At 39.6% G+C, this 22,378-nt stretch overlaps 1 long non-coding RNA gene across 1 annotated transcript; it reads right to left on the reverse strand.

The window, feature by feature from the left end:
* Window positions 1-2,793: 2,793 nt before the first annotated feature.
* Window positions 2,794-11,450, reverse strand: LOC124378231. Its single transcript, XR_006924185.1, has 3 exons — window positions 11,333-11,450; window positions 5,172-5,321; window positions 2,794-4,122 (listed from the first exon to the last, which is right to left on the reverse strand). It is a non-coding gene; the product is annotated as an uncharacterized LOC124378231 (long non-coding RNA).
* Between the last annotated feature and the right edge of the window lie 10,928 nt (window positions 11,451-22,378).

Raw genomic sequence — 22,378 nt, forward strand, 5'->3', positions numbered from 1 at the left:
AAATGCACATAAACTCGCAGCACAGCGCAGCTGGAGTTCACTGATTATTCTGACTCCCAAACTGGATGTGGCACAGAGGAAAGATTAAAACCCTTTTCATCAAGTACAGTGAAGAAACTCTCACTGCCACATAAGCAGTACATTCCAGAAGAGGGGCTCTGGCAGGGTGTTGAGACTCCAGCCCCCTCAGAGCTTATCTCCTTCTTTTGAAGGAAAAAAAAAGTTCTGATCGGGGGGGGCTGGGAATAAGAAAAAAAAAATGTTGTTTGTGGTCTCCAAATGGCTGAACTCTCCATCTATATGGAATATCTTAGGGCTGAAAAGTGTAAATTCAGGATGTTAAAGGGAAAAGCAGTGCCAGAGGCTTTAAATGGACAAACAACTACAATACTGGAGAAGAAATTAGAACTGTTTATTACCTGCATTCTAGTGCTTTGGACAGCGTGGGAGGCTAAAGAGAATAGAATAGAAGCATTCGAGTGTGAAGATATTTTGCTTTGAGGCAAAAACCAAGTGTGCTCGTATGAAAACGATTCACTGCTCTAGTGAATTAGTCTCTGTGATCATTCAGAAAGAGATCCATGACAAGATTTATATTATAGTCAGCTTTTTGCTTGCTTTTAAAAGTTGGTCACCATCCAAGAAAAACAAGATTGAACCCCCGAATATAGTTTGTGAAATGTTACAAAAGAACCCAGAAAGGAACAACTGGCTTTTTTTCTTTGTGGCTTTACCATGAACAACTTCTAACTTACCATGAAGCGCAACTCCCCTGCAACACACGTGATCGAAAATGTGCACAAAGTGTTGTGAATTTGAGTAACGTGGTATAAAAATAGCATTATTCCTTCAACTATTTAAGACTCGGTTCCACCCAGTTGAATACTTGTCACAAATCTGAGCACCTCGGAAAGTTTGATGAGGGTGTGTGACAGTGTAATTATCAGCCTTTAGCAGTGTCTTCGTGTAAGAGATGGGTGGCGACGCGTGACGGGATAATTTTATTGTGTGTGTAAGAACAATAGAATTTTTCTTCACCCCTAACTGCTTTGCATGGCGGGGTGGCATGTGTGCGTTGACATGTTGGCACAGGAAGCAAATTTAAAACAACCTAAAGCTGATTAAAAAGAATAAAAGCAAGAGATAATTGGCTCCTGGATCTCAGGGTTTATAATAGGACACTGAGGTCAGACTTTCTGACAAAGTTTTTTATTTATTTTATTTTTCTATGAGATTTAAAGTCACCAGTTTTCATTCTTTTCTCTCTTTTTACCATGCTAACCGATTTTCCGAAACTCATCAGCAGTTCTATAAAAGTTGCTGGATGCGAGATCCTGATTGGTGGAATTGATGGGAAGCTGCCGATAAGTTTTCTACTGCAGATGCAGCTATCAGTGCATCTGAAATTCTTATGTTAAAGCACTAGTGCTTACTATCACGGCAATTCAGAGACGCCCTTGTCCAGAGCCACTTACAATTATCTTAGCCATACAACTGAGCATTTAAGGGTTAAGTTCTTAAGGACCAGGCAGTGGCAGCTTAGTGGTTCTGGGATTTGCACTCATGACCTGAGAAGTCTAACATCTTAAACACTGAGCTTCCCCACAACCCTGAAAGCCCTTCCCCACATCCTATCACACAGGAACCTGCGGTAATGGGGTCAGGGCTTGACACTTCCTCATCCCACCATGCCATTGTTGATTCTTTTCTTATCAGGGTGCAGCATGAACTGGTTTATTCCTTACAAATCAATTTTACATGATGCTTTTAAGTCACCTTGAGCTGCTCTCATTATAAACCTGTCTCCTGAATCACTGTTATCATTCCAAAGTTTGACCTCGCCCCGGCTGTGTCGGTTTCCTGCAATGAGAATGAAAACTTTTCCGATGAAAGATCAGACACCCCGAGCTGGCGCATGTCTGCGGACGAACCTCGTTTTAACTCACGCCTGCTCACTTCAGATAGATTCCTGTCAGAGCTTGTGCGCTTTTATCAAGCTGAAGCCTGTCTCTTAGTTACGCTCATAATCCGTCTGTTCAACCTGAGGGAAAAAAAATACATTCTATGCTATGATTTTCAAATTCAATCGTATGTCTAGCGTCCCTCCTTCGTGTCCGCAGACCTTATGTAGTGTTTCATTCCAGCAATTTTGGCACCTTTCCTTTTATTCCTGCCAAGTTCAGCAGGTCCTCGCGTCTCCTGAATCTTTACCAGAGTCATCATGTACAGAGAAAGTGAAACTGAATTATTTATTTCATCTGAATCTGGGGCAATTTTAAAATAGGAAGAATCTAAAGGATGTACTTTTTTTTATTAATTAATTAATTAATTAATTTATTTTATTTATTTTTTTATTTAATTTTTTTTTAATAAGTGTTTAAATTAGAAAAGTAGAAAAGGCAATGTGCGTGTATTCATGTTTGGAATGGAAAAATGCATTTCAATTATATTTATTATTCTATTATTATACTTTATTTATTATATTATTATTAATTATTATATTATTTATTATACTAAACTACAAACTAGCTACTTTAAGTCAAGAACATCAAACACACACACACACACACACACTGCCCTGTAAACTGTAAAAAAAAAAAAAGAAAAAAAAGATGGCGAGGAACTTAAACCAAACTTTAGCATGTAGACTCGTTAGGTTTTATTTATTTATTTATTTATTTATTTATTTATTTATTTATTTATTGCTGCTAATACATGTAGTAAATCTTCATGCACTGGATAACAGTCAAGCATTTTTTATTTTTTTTTATTTCAATCTGCTCAAACATCCCCACCCCCACCCCCTCCCATGAGAACCGAATGATTAATGAACCCAATTAAGAGCGTGAATTACGCCTCTAAATCACGGCTCAACACACTGGCTGTAGATTTGATTGACTGAGCTTCAGCCAAACCGCCACTCATAAAAGAATTTACTGCTCTTAAACGTGTTAATGAATCCGCCGAATAGGATTCGGCCATTTTTCATCAGTGTCTGTCCATCCATAACAGTCAACAGCGGTTTCGAATCACTTAATAAGAATCAACGAGGGGCCGAGTGAAGGTCAGCTGTTAGCGAAGAGCTCCTCAAACTCCAGGCCTAATGGGCTGATTTTTGAATTTCAATAAATAAAGTTTTTATTTTTCATCCATATACATCACGGTGGAAAAAATTGAGCATTATTGATATGTGAATATCTTTAAATCTGCACTTGCCTTGAAACCATCACAGTGGCCTTCGCTATTATTGGCGCTCGTGGTAAAATGAGCAAAGACGATATATATGGAAGCAGAAAAGCACCCTGTGTCAAATGGCATCCCCAAATACCTCCTACGGACTGATCGTAACTATACACCCGTCAAAACATTTTCCTTTTACCTTCTGCTGCTGTCAGTCCTTCAAGACACATGCCATCTTTCTCAGCATCAGCATTAAGCTACTCGTTTGGGCTCAAACTGGGATTTCAGCTGCCAGCTCATTCTTTTCTCCTTCATAGAAAGAGGAACTGTAACTTGCTGTTTTTTTGGATGTCAGGAAGTTTCGTAGCTGAAGGTGATGCCCTCAGACATCCATCCTCAAGAGCTGATCTCCACTCAGCAGCACAGACAAGAGCAATTTAAAGATAACATCTTCACCTTCAGCACCTGCTCCAGCACACCACCGACGTCTCGTAAAGCACCACACAGAAAGGAAGAACGAGATTTATTTCATCCGGGTAAGGAACTGTGACCTTCGAGGTTTCAGGCGTCTTTATATTTTTTTCACTTTTATATGACAATATCATTACCGGACACACTACCGGACGTATTTCCTGCATCTCTACAGCGATCTGTTGGATGCTACCGAACTGTAAAGTCTTTGTTGAACACTTCGTCGGAATGCTCTTTGGAATGTGGCCATCATTATAAAGATTTGCGCCCAAGCACGTATTCGCTGTAAGATTCCGCATTCAAGACATCAGTCGGATCTGTTGTTTACTGGATGCCAGAGATGTACGCCGTTGATTTTTAGATAATTTATTTTTCTTTTTTAACGCTTTTCTTCCCGCCGACCAAAACAACATCTGCATATTTCGCTAGAGTTCGTTGCTCTCGTTTCTCTCCACCCCTTAAGTCCTTCGACTGAAAAGAGAGAAAAAAAACCTTTCATCCCTCACTGCTTCGAGTGGCAGCAAACTAAAAAAGTAAACAAGCAAAATTAGCTAAAGAGGAGCAAGAATTGAGGGGGGGGTGGGGGGTGGTAGATGTAGATGATGAAAAGATTTGAGTGAAAGGATCAGTATGACTACGCACCCTGTTTAGTGATTGAAAGCATGCTAAAAGTCTATGAGTGTAGGAGAGTAGGGTGTTTAACAGCTAAGACATTAGTGTTTAGCCACTGATTGGGGAAAAAAAATCAACTGGAGCTGCAGGGGAGAATTCTGGGATGGAAAAATGACAATTTTGTATTAAAAAATAAATAAATAGCGCCCCTTTTTTCCCTGTAAGACGATTAGCTTCGCATGTTTCAGCAGTGATGGAGGGATGGCATAGAAATCATGGGACAATGTCCCGTTTATGCCTCTTGCGCTGCTTGGTCTGTAAAAGTGCTGCCGTTCGATCGGGAATTCTCATACATTTTTGGCTCTGATTTCTTTTCTCCACTCAGCAGAACATGTTCAGCTAAAGAGCCAAGCAGTAAGTTATGCGCTACTGTAGAGGAATTAATGTGCAAATAAGATCGAATATCCCCCGAATGACTTCATTTAGTCTGGCCTGAACGACAACGGCTCCTGTCCTCAGAAGCTCCGTCATTGGTACTTTGTGTAGGTGGGGCTAAAGTGACTGCTGCGGGATTAAGGGAAGCTCAGTAGTTAAGGCTCTAAGTTATTGATCGGAAGGTCGGGGGGTTCAAGCCACAGTGTTGCCAAGATACCAATCTTAGAGCCTTGAGCAGGGCACTTATCCCTCTGTGCTCCAGAGGGCGCTGTATCATGGCTGACCCCAACTTCCTATTATGACTGGGATGTGCAAAGGAAGAATGGTGGTTGGTGGTGGGGGTGTGCATGTGAGGGAAACCGGAGGAAACTTCTTCTATAACTGATATAATAAACATTCCAACAAAAGAAAATTCACTCTGTTTGTATGCGTTTTAAACTGTGTAATTGATGGAAACATTGATAACTTCATACCTTCAGGTGCCTTCGAATGAGTTGTTATTTAAAAATTCCATCCACCTTCTGACGATGTGATCCGTCTTCATTTAAAGTTGCATCCTTTGCTTTATTCCCATTTACTACGATATTCGTAGATTACTGCTATATCTGTCGTTCATCTCTGATCTGTTAGTGACAAAAATTACAGTGTAAATTCTTCAAAAAGGAAAAAGCATTTTATATAAAAAAAAAAAACAATTATCCGACTACCCAACTGTTTTTGGCAAGCGACACAAAATCCGAAAGTGATTCCCCTGATACCGCCAGACGTTTATTACCTCACAAAATAGTTTGCCGTCTGGGTTAAAAAAAACGTCAGCTGTCACGTTTTCTTAGAAATCCGACTTACATGCAGATCATACTGTATTGTGTTTTCGGATTTAAATAAACCGACGCAATGATATGCCTCGAAACAGATCCACCCGAAGCATGCTTTACACAAATTCCCTCATAATCGGATTTATGATATTTTGTCTTTGCTCCGAGTGCAGTTTATATCGATGTGTTTGTTCAGACACGTCACTGTTTCTATAGTAATTCTAGTGTTACTGAAATATTTACTGACAAGACATTTGTAATAAAGATAAGGAGCTTTGTATTAGCCACAACACTATGTATATTGTGTCAGGGCAGCGAGCAGGCATGGGAAGCGGGAGTAACTCAATCATAGTCTATTAAAGTTTAAAACATAAACAGGAGAGTTAATAACCGCAACACGGAGATAAACCAGAATGCGGGTATATACCGTATAGCCGGTAGGATCCGTAAAGCGGGTAGAATCTGGAAGGCATGTGGGATCTGTAAAGCAGGTGTAATGCTCAAACACAGAACCAGGAGCATGAACCAGCTGGCGGTCAGGAATCCGGTAGGTCACTATAGCCATCTAGTAGATCCGACAGCGAGTGAGGTCGGAGCGTGGCGTTATAAAGGGGACCAGGTAATGCGGAACAGGTGTCGGCGATTAGCACCGGGAGCGGCTGAGAGAGAGCCGCGGAGTGGGTGTGGCAGGAGGATCCCTGACATATTGTATGGCAATAAATCCAAGAAAATGTTACGTTTGTATCTGAAGTTATTGTCGAGTATGTAAATGTATATAAGTTGGTGAACAAATGTTTTAGTTTTACTGGTGATATCAGTTTTAAAACTAACACACTTTTGGCCACAAACTTTTATTTGCTTTCGAATGAAATGAAACCGTCAAATGACTTTGCAGCATAATAATAAAACATTAATCCACAGACAGCTCATACAGTCTTTTTACTGAAATACTTACGTCTAAAAACAACTGCTTTGGTGCCCTGATTTTCTAGGCAATTAAAAAACGGGGACTGAAAATAAAACTGTAACCCGACATCCAGTGCCTGAAATCTCATTAACTATTGCTTGCAAGCACGATCTCCACAAAAGAGTCATCAGACAGAAATCTTAATTGCAAGCTCATTATAATCGTGAATCTCCGAGGAAAGGGAAACTGCATCTAGATAAAACTGAGGCGTTTTAGAAATATTGGCGTGATGAAGAAACCAACAAATTTGTCCTCAAGCCCTGAAGATGTGTTTGGAGTGTTAGCAGGCAGCATTTAAGGAATAACACCTTGGTAATCGTTAAGCATGAAAATAGACCTTTGGTATTTGGGGGCAGTGGGTGGTACAGTAAACGACAAACAGGTAGATAAAAAAGCTTCATAATACAATTGTTGTGGAAGAATTTGAGTGGCATTAAGAATGCAAGTAAGGTCTTATATTGCACTATCAGTGTCCAACTTCACAAATGGTCTATTGGATGAATGGGCAAAAATTCCTTTAGAAACACTCCAAAATGTTCTAGAAATCTAGCAAGTTTTGGGGGTTGTTGGGGGACCGACTTTAATTACATAATGTATATGTGTTTAAAATGCCATGTTATTACAGTCCCTATTGGTGTAATAGTCAGGTGTCCTGGCCTTTGTACAAAGACTGTAGGTCTTTGTTAAAAAAAAACAAAAAATCTAGCCGTCTAATTAACATAATCCGCTTGAATTAATATACGTGCAGCATTTCCAAAATTCCCTTAAAGGCAGATCCTCAGCTCAACAAAGGGCTTATAGTGTAATTGTACTCCCACTAGCATAAAGTTCTGTGATCTGTGAACAGAACAGCTCGTGATACTTTTAATCCTACATTAAGTGATGCTGTGATTTCCCCCCTCCCCCTCCGTCCTTTATGGTTTCTTTGCTTTAAAGATTTGCGAGTCTGTTGGGTTTTATTCCAGTCTTTAATTTTATTTTTATTTTTTTTACGTAGACTTAATCCAAGTCAATTAATTAGACACGACTCAGTCTCTCTGCTTGGGTATTAAATCACAATCAAATGATTTTGTGTATACAGTGTAATATATATATACATATATACATTACAGTGGCCGGCCGTGCATTTGGTACCTGGGCCTTTAGTGGGGACATACCCAACTTAATCCACCAGAGAGACATTTCACGTATGGAGGGTAAAAACCATTTTACTAAAGCAAGAAACCCATTTAAGACTCCAAACCTCTACACTACAACCTCAACTGTCTGCAGCGCTCCTCAGAGGCTGTAATCCAGTGGTACCGCTCGTATTCACTGGTCTGGAAGTGGGAACAAACCCTTTCCTGGGCTGAGACACGCTAGCTAGCTTCGGGGTTGCACATTCCTGACTGCTTTTTCAGCTCACAGGCAGCAGTAGTGTAGTATGCTGGATATCAGGAAACCCTAATCCATAATAAGCTATTCGAGAAGCTACAGGAACTCAAACTGCTAAGAGGCAGTCAAAGACACGGAGACAAGTGCACAAGCGCACTCAAGGCTAAAGCTTAGCGCTGATTATTGTCCGCACAATAAATTAAACTTTACCAGACAATTGCGAGCACAAGCTGCCGAATGGTTTTGAAAATTTCAGGGGTCGGGGTCCTCCAGTGATATATCCCGCTCTTGAACGACTGGTTGCAGCATCACCGTATATCAAATGTACATCGTGTCAAATGTCTGTGTGGCAGATTTGCCAAGTTTCATGCGGAATTTCACATTTGCCTTTTGTTCTAACTTTCTGTCCGTGATGAAATCACAAATGTTGTAATGCACGGGGTCAGAATAGCGCCAGCTGGCCCCGTCGGTCTCGAGACGTTTTTGATACCACCTCGTATGTTAACATTACCAAACAAATGCAGAGATGCTGTCTCAGGTTATTACCCCGTCATCCCCCCTATGGATATTTCATTGTTGCTCTTGTGAATTGGTCTTTTGCGTAAGAGCAGCTCGTGATCCTACATTACTTACTACTTTTAATCCTACATTAAGTAATGCTGAGACACAACACCCCCCCACCCCCCCTCCATCCTTTATGGTTTCTTTGCGAGTCTGTTGGGTTTTATTCCAGTCTTTCTTTTTTTTTTTTTGTAAGGGGTTTAACGTTATTATTTATTATTTATTTAACGTTATTATTAACGTAGACTTAATCCAAGTCAATTAATTAGACACGACTCAGTCTCTAATTCCCACCCGCAAAAGTGTTTTGTCTTAACTCCATCATACCGAAACGCATAAAAGAAAGCAAGTTGCAGCGATCTCTGGTTCGAATAAAAGAAAGAGAGAGAGCGATAGAGAGAGAGAGAGAGAGAGAGAGAGAGAGAGCGCAAAGATAATTTTATTCATGTCGAAACAATTCATTTAAGCCCACCATCTTCCTCCTAGATCTTTCCGTGTAACTAAGAGCGAGAAAGGAGAGAGAGAAACGACGCACTCTTTTAATCAGAGAAGTGTGGAAAAGCAGTTGCGATTCATTTAAAAAAAATAATAATAATCACGCACAGGATGGATGATGGAGATGATGAGAGAGTGGAGACGACAACGACTTCCATAATAATGAAGGCTGTGTTTATTACACACCCTGCATGGGGCTATTTATCACCAAAAGAGTGAGACAGGCAGGGGAAAATTGAAAGGAAGGAGCAGGAGGAAAATGAAAGGAATACGACAAGCATGTCTAAACAAATATGATAATGGAGGTAGGAGGCAGTATGAGGGGGAAAGACAGACCCCTGTGGTCATGTTTATAGAATTAAGGGCTCTGAATGAGATTGAATTCAGACCTTCTCAGGGAGAACACACACCTGCACAGTGTGAAGATAAGCGAGCTTGTGTGTATGTGTAGCAGGTTTCGCCATAGGTACCGGTCAAACAGAACCACATTGAGGTTGAGAGAATGAAACATTAAACATGGCAGAATTTTGCAATGAGGTACAGAAGCCTCTATTCATGGTTGGCAGAGAAACAAGAAAGTTTAACAACTATGAAAATCACATATACCATTTCAACAGAAATTCTGGTAAAGATTCATTTCTTTGGTGCAAAAAATGTGGACATATTCTACATTACTTTCAGCTTTTATTTTGATGGTTTCTATTCCAAACTTCCAGAACATTTCTGTCAGAAGTAAAAAATCCTGTTCAGAGGTAAAAAAAATAATAATTGGGAACATTTTAAATGCAAAACACAAAACCTACAACACCTGGTTGCAACCCTGGTTGCATAAGTCTCCAGTGTATACTTTGTGGAAGCACCTTCGGCCTTTATTACAGCAATAAGTCTCTATTCTTTGCAAAAAGTTCAAATTCTTTCAAATTGCAAAGAGATCACCGCTGTTTAGGTCATTCCATAGGTTTTATGGATTGAGGTTTGGGATCCGGCTGAGCGGTTTTGATATGTGCTTTAGGTCATTGTTATGTTGAAATGTAAAATTAATATTTAGCTTTTGGACAGATGACAGAAGGTTTTCTGCAAAAAGAATGATATTCAGAGATTTTTTTTTTCATCTATCTTGAAAAGTGTCCCCGGTTCAGCTGAAAAGTAGCAGCCCCAGAGCATAAATGTTACCCCCACCATGCTTCACTATTAATATGGTGTTCCTTGGATGATGCTCAGTATTAGCTTTGCACCAAACTTACCTTTTTTGAATTTTGGCTAAAAAGTCATACCATAGCACAGTTTGTGGTGACTGAATGGATACTTTTGGATAATTCGGATTGCTAATTGCTACTAAAGAGTCTTTATAGTTCTCTTTGCACAATACTGTATATTCAAAGTATACACTAGGTTTACTGATCTTGTATTATGTGTACTGTCTGTCTGTACTGTTTTTCTTCTGCACTGTTTGCACTCAATGTACTTTATGTAGCTTTGTGTTGTGTTGTGTTGTGTTGTAGCTCTATGTTGTTTAATGTACCACCCGGGTTCTGGAGGAACGTTGTCTCGTTTTTACTGCGTACTGTGAACCACTGTGTATAGTAGAAATGACAAAAAAAAAGCCTCCTGACTTAACAATTAAGTCTCACAGTTATTAAAAATGTTCCCAATTCAAAATATCATTTTCCCAATCTCTCTCTGGATTTTTGTTTGTTGGAAGATCACATTAAAGATGTAACAAGTCTTGATATTTATGTTGTTGTTACTCCTGTCTCTATATTTTGCAATTTCATAAGAGTGGGTAGACTTTCGATATCCACTGCATGTCCACTGCAAATACTGTAAGACCGCTTGTTGTGGTCTGCGAAAATGTCTACATACGAGTTATAGTTGTGAGCAATAGTACAGGATTTAGGACTGGTACTAACTTTCAGTCTGGAAAAAAATAGAAAAAAGATCGTCGCAGAGCTTCTCTCATTAGCAAACAAGTTCCCAAGCTTTCATTGAAACAGCATTGAAATGCACCGAAGACCAAACCTGAATACTTCTGTACGTCTTGGGTCTGTGTACTAATAGGACACGATGACAGGAGCTGTTAACTCGCGCTTGCTTTCAGGTTTTCTGACCTCTGCCTGATCAATACTAGGCGGTCTAATTAAGCAACCGTATCCCCCGTCGCCTCGTTCCCTGGGTGCTGGAAATGTTCGCAGCACACCACAAACATATTGCTGGGTCAGTTTTGGTGCAGTTTTCATTGCTGAATCAACATCATTAGCATAAAAGAGGACGAAGAAAAAAATAATAAAACAAAAAAGCTAGGCTAAGGATGCAAAGCGACAATCAGGTCCATTTATCACAGCAGTAGAAGGAAGCCATGTCAAGCTGTCATTACAAGAGAGTCCAGGTCATTAATTAAATAGAGGCAGAGTGCAAAACATACCACCAAATGCAACAAGCGGCACATAGGAATCTCCCTTCTGCACGCTGCGTCAGTGGTAAAGCAGACTGAAGGATATCGACTGATGAGAGAAGAGCTGTGGATTAAGACGGATTAAAACAGGACAAATCTAGGGATCATCAAGATGATTGAGTGGGCATGCAGTTCGAGGTGCTGTGCCGTGTCCTACACTGTGCTTAATCCTCCTACTGGGTTTACTGTTTTCCAGATTTGTAGGCCCTTTTTTTTTCTACTTTCACCACGTTTTTTAAATTATATATAAAAAATATAACACCTCATGTGTTAGAGGAATTAAACCTGTCCTTCACATTGTGCTTCATGAGGTAAACCACATTGGTTAGAGCAAAAACAAGTGTGGATTGTTAGGGGGCTTTGCGTAAGTGGTGGCTCAGTGCTTAAGGCTGAGTTTTCGAAAGGTTGAGGTCTAAACCCTGGTATCGCCAAGCTGCCACTCTGGGGCCCTTAAGCAAGGCTTTTAACCCCTCTGTGCTCCAGAGGTGCTAAAAAAATGGCTGACTTTATGCTCTGTCCCAAACTTCCTACAAAACACAGCAATACGCGAAGAAAGCACTGCGCTGTAAAGTACATGCGACAAATATAAAGTGCCTTTCTTCATGTGTATGTTTTAATAATCAAATGCCATTTTTGCTGCCATTGAACCTTAATGTTTCATCTCAAACAATTTTGCTGCCATTGAACCAAACTTTATCAATACAGAATTTCTACTCATATTCAAGAAGGTTTTTTCAGAGCCCTGGAAATTGATGTTTGACACCCATCTTGGATTGCAACCACACCTCTGTGTACAGCTCAAGGCTGTGATTGCATTTCGGTGTTGCACATCTGGTACGAAGTGAAATCAAGAGCAACAGGGGGAATTACAGCCACTGCAGCATTTATTTATTTCAATAAACTCATCTGTTCATTTGTCACCGAAGAGATACAGTGATGTAAGAGCGTGGCAATTGAAGATTCTCCGGGTCACCATTTTGTGTGCTGCATTCCACCTTCGTTAATCGCTTAACTTTTTTTCTTGTCCCCTGGTCCAAATGCTGAGGGAGAGATCTTCAGAAAACAAGGATCAGGATGTTGTTTCTGGATTGCAATAAAAATCTATGTATTACGTCATTTTTTTTTTTCAGCGCTCGACCTGTTTCTTTATGTTTTCCTGGTATGAAATCGAACATGATGTCTAAAAATGTCTAAGATTTTCAGTCACGTCAGACCTCATGCTCTTCATCTAGGGTCCTGATAACTCTTCCTGTCTGTCCACTCTGACTGGGAAATGAATAATTTAGGTACAGATGACATCTTGGAGAACTTCTGACTTGATCTGACTTGAAATTAAAAACATCCATCTTCAAGTGCTCACATACAACAGATACGAGGTGGTATCATCACCTTCAAAATAGTCCTTTGTACAACAATACAGAGTCCCAGTGTTCTTCTGGGTTCTGTCAAGTATCTTCTTTGATTTACGCTGGATGTCCTAATCAAAACGTTGACCTTTGAGCCGGATCTTCATACTCGGGAAAAGGGCGAAGTCTGCGGGGGTGTTGAAATGAGACCATGCGCTTTGTTCTCCGACGATCATCATGCACGATTTGCAGAATTATTTTTAAATTTTAGGGGATTGAGCTCGTCGGAGGTCTTTCTGATCTCTCTTAAAGTGCACGTGGTGCTGTAAACACCTCCAACGACTCGCCGTATGTCAAAACGCATGTCGTGTCAAACGTCTCTGCGGCCAGTCTCGCACCAAATTTCCCGTTTGCTCTTAGTCCTAATTTGCTGTCCGCGATGAAATCGCAGACGTGGTAACACACATGGTCAGAAAAGCAACAGTTACACAGTTATTCTCGAATCACGTCAGACTAATGAAAGAAAGAGGCAATAGTTCTGAAGATTATGAAAAAAAAAATTTAAAACAGAATAACAAAAAAGAATAAGTGTTGGAAAAAGTCCTCAGTCCCTGATTTAATACTTCATCGAGCCACACTTTGCCTTTGATTGCAGCCATTAATCTTTTTGCAGATGTTAGTACCAACTTTAAACATTCAACAACATTCACCTTCTTATCCATAAACTGCTGTTTTGTTCTTTTGCAGGTATGTTTAGGATCAATTTTGTGGTGGAAGGTGAATGACCTGCCTATATTCAGTATCCATTTTCTCTCTTCAATCCTGGCTATTCCCCAGTCATCACTTAAAGGAGAAACATATAATATAATGCTGCCACCACCATGCTTCACAGTAGGTATGGTGGGTTTTGGCTGGTGTGCTGTGTTTTGCCTTTTTGCCAAACATTTTGAGGTCTCAAAAGGTAAATCTTGGCCTCATCAGATGGCTTTACAGTCGTCAGGTGTGTTTTGCATAGCAAAAGTATGAAAAGGCATTTTTCTTGCCACCCTGATATTTAAACCAGCTTAATGTAAAGCTTGTGAGACAGTTGACACATGTACAGACCAACCAGATCCAGCCATTAAGCCTTGTAAGTCCTTGTAAGTCCTTCAAAGTTGCTTTTGGACTTTTGGTAGCTTCTGTGGTCAATGTCCTCCTAGCTGAGTCTTAAGCCTCTTATTTAGGCAATGTGTTGGTGGTACCATATGCTTTCCACTTCTTAGTGATACTCTGAACAATACCCAGAGGAATTTCTAAAGCCTTTAGAATCTTTTTGTAGCTTTCTTCTTAGACTTAGACTTAAATATACTTTATTGATCCCGTGAGGGAAATGATTGTGTTACAGCAGCAGGTTACACAAACAGTAGAAGGGGAAAAGAAACGAATGCAATAAAATAATTGTAACTTACGAAAGAAATACAATATTGCAGATGATGCAACATAAAAAAACAGAGCGCAAACCGGCAATTCAAAAAGAAAGAAAAGAAGAAGAAATCAGATGTGCAATTTGTCTGTGTTTGTGTATGTGTGCAGAAAGTGACAGTGATGTGTATATAAGTTACTATTAGCATCTGTTACAGAGAGGTGAGTCATTGTACAGAGCAATGGCATATGGTGAGCGATTTCTCGAACGACGACGCTGAAATAATCTGTTGGAGGATGAACTCTGCCTCTGTACGGGATCATGTAGTGAGTGGGACGGATTTGCCATGATTGACAGGTGTTTGTTCAGTGACCTGTCATCCCTCACGGTCTCCATTCTGTCCAGTTTGTGTCTGATTATGTTTTGCGGATGATTTTATTGATCTTGCCTGGATCTCCGGCACTGATGCTCTTCTCACTTGGGCCTTTCTACGACTTTATCCTTTACCATGGACTACTACCAGTGCAATCTTCAAGAAATATTCGGAACTAGTCGAAACCATGAAGTCAGTTGGTACGATGAGCCTGTTGTTTGAGCTGGAAGTTGGGAGCTAAATGACTGCACCTAAACAAGTTTATAATAGTACACATTATGGGTATAACAGTGTACATAATTCACGGTTTGGTACCTAGCTGACACTCGTTTTCTGTCATGGTGAAAATCTCTTTTCGCCTCACTACAAATCGTATTTCCAGTACGCACAGTAGCCACAGTGACACTGCGCTAACTCTAGTTTCTTTTATACCTCTGGCATTGTTGATGTTTTCAAGTTTAGCAATAATCATTTTTTTTACAATTATAATTAGCTCTAAGTGCGAGGCGGAGACTAAACAAACTTGTGGTCCGTCACTTAATACCTTCCTGAGGGAACTCATATTTTGTGTTCCGCATGTAAAAAGGTTCTCTTCACATTGATAATGAGGGTAAACCCCAACAGCACGGTGTACAGTGGAACCTCGGAGCTCGCGGCCTCAGCGCTCGCGACCTCGCATGCTAGCGCCTTTCATTCCGACTCTCATTCAGATCGGCTCGTGATCAACCGCGAGCTGCTCAAAACGCTAGTTTTAACATTTCTAATCAAGGTTTATCTCATTAAAATAGCCTAAAAAATGCTTTAAAACTATTTTTATTATGTATGGAGTAAAATAGTGTTATTTACCCATTTAAATCGATTTCGTATAGTGTTCTTTGGGTTTTTACTGGGTTGGAAGGGGCGTATCAAAAGGTCGCGAAAATTCGGAACTCGCGACCGGTCTTGGTCCCTAACCCTCGCGAGCTCCGAGGTTCCACTGTATATATATTTGCTTTTCTTTAATTATTGCATCTTGTTTTTTCTGAGATAAGGTGTGTGCCATTTTAGCTGAAAAACGTTAGCTAAATGAAACGGACTGAGAGAAATGTTAGCCACGTTTCCTGAATGTCTGTCAGAAATTACCTGCTGACCTGCAACAATTTGGATTATGAATATTAATCAACAAGAGAAAAAAACAAATTCATGTAGAAACTATTCTCAGCAGGCAATCCTGCTAAATCTAAAGTAATGATCAAAATATCATTCTGTCTTTCTCTATCTGATGATCCATATATATATATATATATATATATATATATATATATATATATATATATATATATATATATATATATATATGTATTTCCTCCTCCAAGATTTAGCAAAGCAGAGCATGTAACAATAATAGAGAGATGAGAGGACAATTAACTACAACACAACAACAAATTGAGAAGGAAATTATTTATAAAGAGCTGGAAATTCAACGATTTTCCAATTTCCAAATAAACCCAAGGGCTCCAGAAGCTAAAAGTAAAGAGGATGGAAATCTCAGAGTGAATAAAAATAAGAACGGGGCCATGAATAAAATATGAAAAACGACTCGGAGAGAAAGTCCCTGAGCCATGTGCATCAATCCATTTGTCCCAATCAGCTCCTTCCTGTCCGATAATACACGTCAAACCAATGCATATGCTTAGAATCAGTCAATTTCATTTCAAATGATGACAGTGTGTGTCCTTATCATTGTTATTTTTTTTTTTATCATTGTCCACCAAATATCTAATCAGATCTGACTTTTCTGGGTCAATAACCAGGTTTTTTTCTTTGTCTTTCTTTTGTTTTGCCACTAGATGTCGCCAGTGTGGTCCTTTGCACTTTCCAGGATTACTAATTATCTCCACCTGTAGCTCATTGTCTGCGTCTATTTGAGTTCCCCTCTTTCGTCAGTTTGTTAATTCTTGATGTTCTTGTCCTTTTTTTTATGGTTTTGTTCCCTGTCTTGCTTTCTATTGAGGTTTTTCTTTTTGCTTTCCTGTGCGGTTTCCCAAAAGAAAGACTTTATATGTTTGTATTTTTTCTGAGCTATAGGCTTGTTTTTCCAGCTCCAAATTTAAGTCTTCCTAATTTTGCTTTTCTTTATTTTTGTGGTTTTGGACATTTATAATAACCGCACAATGGAACCTTTCAGTTTTTCATAAAACCAATCCTGGTTCGAGCTCTGACCTTGACATTTCTGTTTAATATTTGAGAGAATTATTTCAACCCCATATATGAGCCCCAGAGATCCCATGTTTAAACACCATTTTCATAAAATGTTGGGAAATATATACATTATCTACTTATCCTACATTGTTCCTAATTCCAATTGACCAGACGGTTGTTTTTTTTTTTTACTCAATCCTCCAAATCACAGGAGGATTCAGTTCACGTCAGGGTTTGGTCCGTTTGACCTCATTACATTTTGTACTTCCTGTTTTTTGCACATCGAAATATATTTATTTTTTAAAAGAACCCCCTAATAAATAATATATTTTCTCATATCTCCTCTTGCCTCTCCCTCAGATTCTCTTTTACACTTCGACCATTTTACTTAATGCGCAATTTCGGGGTGTAAATGAGTTTATGACGATAAAAAAAAAATAGTAAAAATGCCAACCTCCTTAAATCAATGGCTGCCGTGTCGGTCCTTCAAAACATTTGTTCTTCGCAAGGTCAAAATCAATGTGGTATTTCAGGGGACATGCTCTTCTAACAACCCAGTATTTTCCTCCCCAATATAAAGAGGTTAACAGTTTACTTTACAAATCCCTTGAAAGGGCGTGTCCGTGCTACAAAAATCAATAAACAAATAATCCCAAGTCTCAACGCCTCCTCTCGTACCTGATCTGTTAACCTTAAGACATACTTCATATCCAATCTGCATAATTGTAAAGCAGTGCCTCAGGGTTCACTATGCGGCCTTGTCTCATTGTATTCCCTTTCGCAGAAAACACTATAAACCCATGTGACACGTAATCAGGAAGTGCTGTGTGCAGGGAGCGTGGGGTTAAAGACCTTTTTACCCTCCTGAAACATCTCCGTTCCTGCCTTAGTGCTGAACTTCTTCCTGTCCGTGCTCTGTAGGGCACTGTTTTTGATTACAGTCAGGACCTTGGGGCATCACTTGAATATGATTTATAGCTTTATGTTAATGGGGGGATTAAAATACAATTAACTTGACCTCTGGGAGGGAAGGAAGTCTGAAGATTGGGATGCAGGAATTGTGGGTTTTGTTTGGTCTTACAGAGTGAATCGAACTTTTATAGTATGTTTCATAGATAGATAGATAGATAGATAGATAGATACTATAGAATGAAAAGTAAGAGTAAGCAGTGTGATATGAATTGAAATAGATGATCATTCATCCTTAGTAACTGCCTGGTCAGGGTTGCATTATTTGAATTCGAGGTCTAAATATCAGAGCAGAATCCAGTTCTTGCGTGTTTCGCAACTCGATTATCGCTCAGAGGTTTTGAAAACGTGGACATACTAAATAAATATTGTTTCCATGGAGCCGCCAATTTGTGATTATGTTGCGTGTAGGATAATAGAATACAATTTCACCGCTATTGGATTTGGTCTATTCCCGATTGCTTCTCTGATTAATGGTCTCCCTATCCATTGTTGAAAGCTGTGGATTATTGTTGATTTTCCGATTCAAAATTGATATTGATTAAATAACTCTATTGATTGGTGTAATAAGACTGTGGAAAGTATGAAAGCGTTCTGAAATGAGCTATCATTTCTCGGAGGTGTAGAACATTTTTGTAACCGTTTAATCGCAGCAAAGTGGGTTGCGCCCGCATCAAAGCGCTGAGCTCTCATAAAAAAAAAAAAACGGCTTAATTGTGTTAATAATAGTGCCCATGACTGCCCTCTCTTCCTCTCTGTTACACCCGGAGGACACGGGAAGCTAACGAGACGGCGATATTAGCCTGCCAGAGTGATTATCACCTTCTCGCAGCACCCTCTTAAACCTTTGTTCTGTCTCATTACTCACATTGTCTCTCCACAATGCGAACGTTAGGCAGCAAAACGCTGCTTATTTGAGAGGATGAAGAGGATGATGTAACGAGAGTCAAGTGGTTCCATATCTGTCCTTTCAGCTAAATTACAGTTCTGCATGTGTTTTTTTTCAGGTTCGGGGACAATTGGACTGACCTCAAAAGACGAGGAAAGAAAAACGAGAACAAATGGATAAAAGCAGGTGGAAATATAGACTGACAAAATATGAAGGAATGATTGAATTACTACCTACAGGAGATGCTTTCCCTCAGCGCGAAGCATGGTGGTGGTAGCTTCATGTAAGTAGAGCCGTTATTATTAGCAGAGATCAGGAAATTATTCGGAAGTTGAGATTGTCCTTCGAGAGACTTGAGAGGAAGTTTACCTTCATACAGGACAATGAACCTAAACACACAGCTAAAGCTACATCAAATGGATCAAAGCCCGGGTTCCTTTACATCAGACATAAAGGAACTTTGGCTCACAATTTTGATAAAAAAAAATGGAAGGAATGAAAGGTGTTGCATTTTCACGTGATTCAAATGCATTGGCTTTCTCCAGACTCGAGCCATATCCTTTCACACGTGAGTGCGTGAGCCTGTGCAGGCTCTCTTTCGCATTTTCAATAAGTCTTTGCTTGAATTCGGTGTTGGCCGACCAGTTTTTGGCTCGTCGCCTAGATTCATACGCATGGACGTGTCCATGTGTACTTCCTCGAGAGCGACAAAGGAGCAGATTAGCATGCAGAACCACCGACTCCGAGTCTTTCAGCCAATAAAGGGGACAAAACAGAAGCTGCAAAGCACACACTTGGCCCATTTATCACAGCAATGGCTCCACTCCTGGGTCACTATCGAGACTCGGCGAGCAAAAATAAATAAATAAATCATGGAAATTGTGCATTTTTGCATCAGAATGACCGCGGCGATGTGGCATTGCAATGTAGGAGCTTTTAGCAGGTGGATAACTGGGGGTAAGACTGAGACAAACGTCCACTAATGATCTTCCATACTCTGAGATTATTGGAATGATAGTTTCCCCATTTTTTTCCCCCAGTTCGGTGGTCACTTGTCACTTTTCCAATCAGTAGTAAAGTGCTAGAATGCACTTCATCCAAGCCACATGAAGACACCACATAGTTTTGGATGCTCATTGAAAGTCAAAGCTTCAGAGATCAGACTCGGCTCTTTTTCTCCTGTATTTCCAACTGCAACATTCGTTAACCAGCATTGAGAGACGGAAATTGCAAATGAATGGAAGTAACGTGCTATTGAAAAAACGTGACACGTCTGTCTTTTTTAATATTCTGACAATACATTCGTTTATCCCTCCTTTTTATTTTATTAATCCCCCCTCTGCCATTGATATGATTTTATCTGCAGTTCGTTTACAGGTCTGAAAACAAACAACATTTCTAGATGCATATTGCGGAATGCGTTATCCTTCCGCAGCAGCCGCGAACGCGAGCCGTTACGCAGCCTTATCTGTCACAGCCATGTTTCCGTTTGAAGCGTTCCTCGTTCCCCAGGTGGGTTCAGTCAAATCTGTTTTGGGTACAATATGATTCAATATGCATCGAGGAGATACGCAGAGCGTGTCGCAGAACGACTTAATATACAGCTTACAATACAATAACAAGTAATATTATTATTATTATTATTATTATTATTATTGAATGTCCATGTTTGTGAGATTCCAGCTTTATTTATTTAATACAAGAAATAAAGAGTGACGAGTTTTGGATATCGGATGACATTGTAACCCATTGAAATTTCATGAAGCGGCATTCGTCGTAATTAGGAATTTTGTCTGTCCTCGCCAGCTGTTCCTCCATCACTTCGGAATGCTGAGATTCAAATTGCCAAACAATTTGGCAATCCCCCACCCCCCGATCTGACAGCAGATGACCTCAAGGACCTGCCCAGGGGGAACATGAATGAATTGATAGGAACTGTTCCTCAGTCCAAAGATCAACTATTTAGACGGGTATAAGAAGCTAAGGAGGAACCACTTTTACATTTGGATTAGTGTTCTAAAGGAGCAAACTCTCCGAGAAACGCCGGAGGAGAGTCCGAGCTGCCGGGTTTTGTCTGAACACCGAAGTAGAATTGTTGTTTGTGTGTCTGATTTTGGTTTAAAATGTTAAAGTCCAGACTCTCTGTCTAATCACCATGTTCACAGTAGGTGCTGTAATTCACAGGATTGGAGTGGAGCTTTACAATCTCACCACCAATCTTTATTTCCTGTTTTAACATTCGATATTGTTTGTCTCATGCAAAAATCATCAAAGCAAAAATACAGATAAATGCCTATGGTGCTGAGGCAGTGCAGCTCAATCAGGGGGTTTTATTGTTAACTCACTTACAGAGGCACTGACTAGAAAGATGAAGGTCAATGGGGGGAAAAGTCCAATGTTCCAGGTGAAATGTGGCCTGAGTGAGTAAACGTATTTATTTATTTTGGACGTCTGAAGCTGAAAGTGCAGATTGAGGTGTAGCATCACAATTTCTAAGTTTGATAGTGTGTAGGTTTTATTAGTTACAGGGAAAAGAAGACAAATGTGTGTGGGAGGGATTTAAAAGTACACACACACACACTCTGATAGATGGCCGATTGAGGAGGTGTGGAGGCTCATTCACACAACCATATCTCTTCGGAGCACTCAGCACAGCGTACAATATAACCAGGCAAATCCTGAGACATCGTTTCAAAAGCATGTTGGTTCGACACACACACACACACACACACACACACACACACGTACAGCAAAAATGATTGACATTCCTTCTTTGAACCTCATTTAAATTCCTTGAAATACTGGTTTACAATTTTTTTTTTTTTTTTTTTTTTTTTTTTTACTTTCAATTATTGAATTTTTTACTGTTTCAGTTGACATTCGAATCTTTTTTTGTTATACATTTTTATTTTTGTTCTATATTTAGTAATTCATTAATATCAATATGATACATTTTTCAGTAAAGTCTGAGTCTTTATTTATTTATTTATTTATTTATTTATTTATTTATTTATTTATTATTTTAGATTACAAATCTTCCACATGCTAGTGCTGAAACAAAAGTGTTCTTGTACCTGAAAGCTTTAAAGATGCTAACACGGGTCTAGATGGAGGCGGCTGTATGAACAGTCTCTCCATCGTTTTGAAAATGACAGCGGGAGTGAGGAGAAAAAAAAAAAAAAGTGAAACAAGAAAAGAAAAGTTTCTGTGGAGTTTCTGGACCCGAGCGACCTGAACTTTCACTGTCTTCTCTTCTCGTCTGCGAGCAGCATCTCGGAGCAGAAACGCATAATGATCCTATGATTAGAAATGACTCGTAGATGAACTGTGAGGGCTGAATGCAGCAGAGTAAAGACAGGAGGAGCTCATGAAGGCTTTTAACTGGACAAATAACAGCACTGTTTTCCTCACAACGCCAATGGTGGAGGAATAATTGGGAGCAGTTCCTAATTGGGATTTCAAAAACCCCCGCCGGTTCTCACGATCAAAACCGGTACCTATTGGACTTTCAGTAAGGTTCAGAGATGTACAAATCAAAGGTGGCCTGAGGTAGATTTTCAGAAGATGCCACCTATGTGTCGGTTTCTATTCCTCTATCTGCTGTTTTATGTTCTATAGAAAATAATTGAAGGTCAAATAAAAGACATTTTTGGTCTGTGCATTCAGATCAGACTTTATATGTGGAGACATCAAACGCAAGAAACTCGTTTCCCCATATGAAACCCTTTATTAATATAGAAATCATTACATGGATTATTGTTCACCATTTGAAGGTTTACATCAGTCATTTTTACACAATGATATTCAAATAGGTTCAAAAGTTGATTGTAAAAAAATGAAAGAACACACGGAAAAA

This window comes from Silurus meridionalis, chromosome 24 (genome assembly GCF_014805685.1).
Source record: "Silurus meridionalis isolate SWU-2019-XX chromosome 24, ASM1480568v1, whole genome shotgun sequence".
NCBI lineage: Eukaryota > Metazoa > Chordata > Actinopteri > Siluriformes > Siluridae > Silurus > Silurus meridionalis.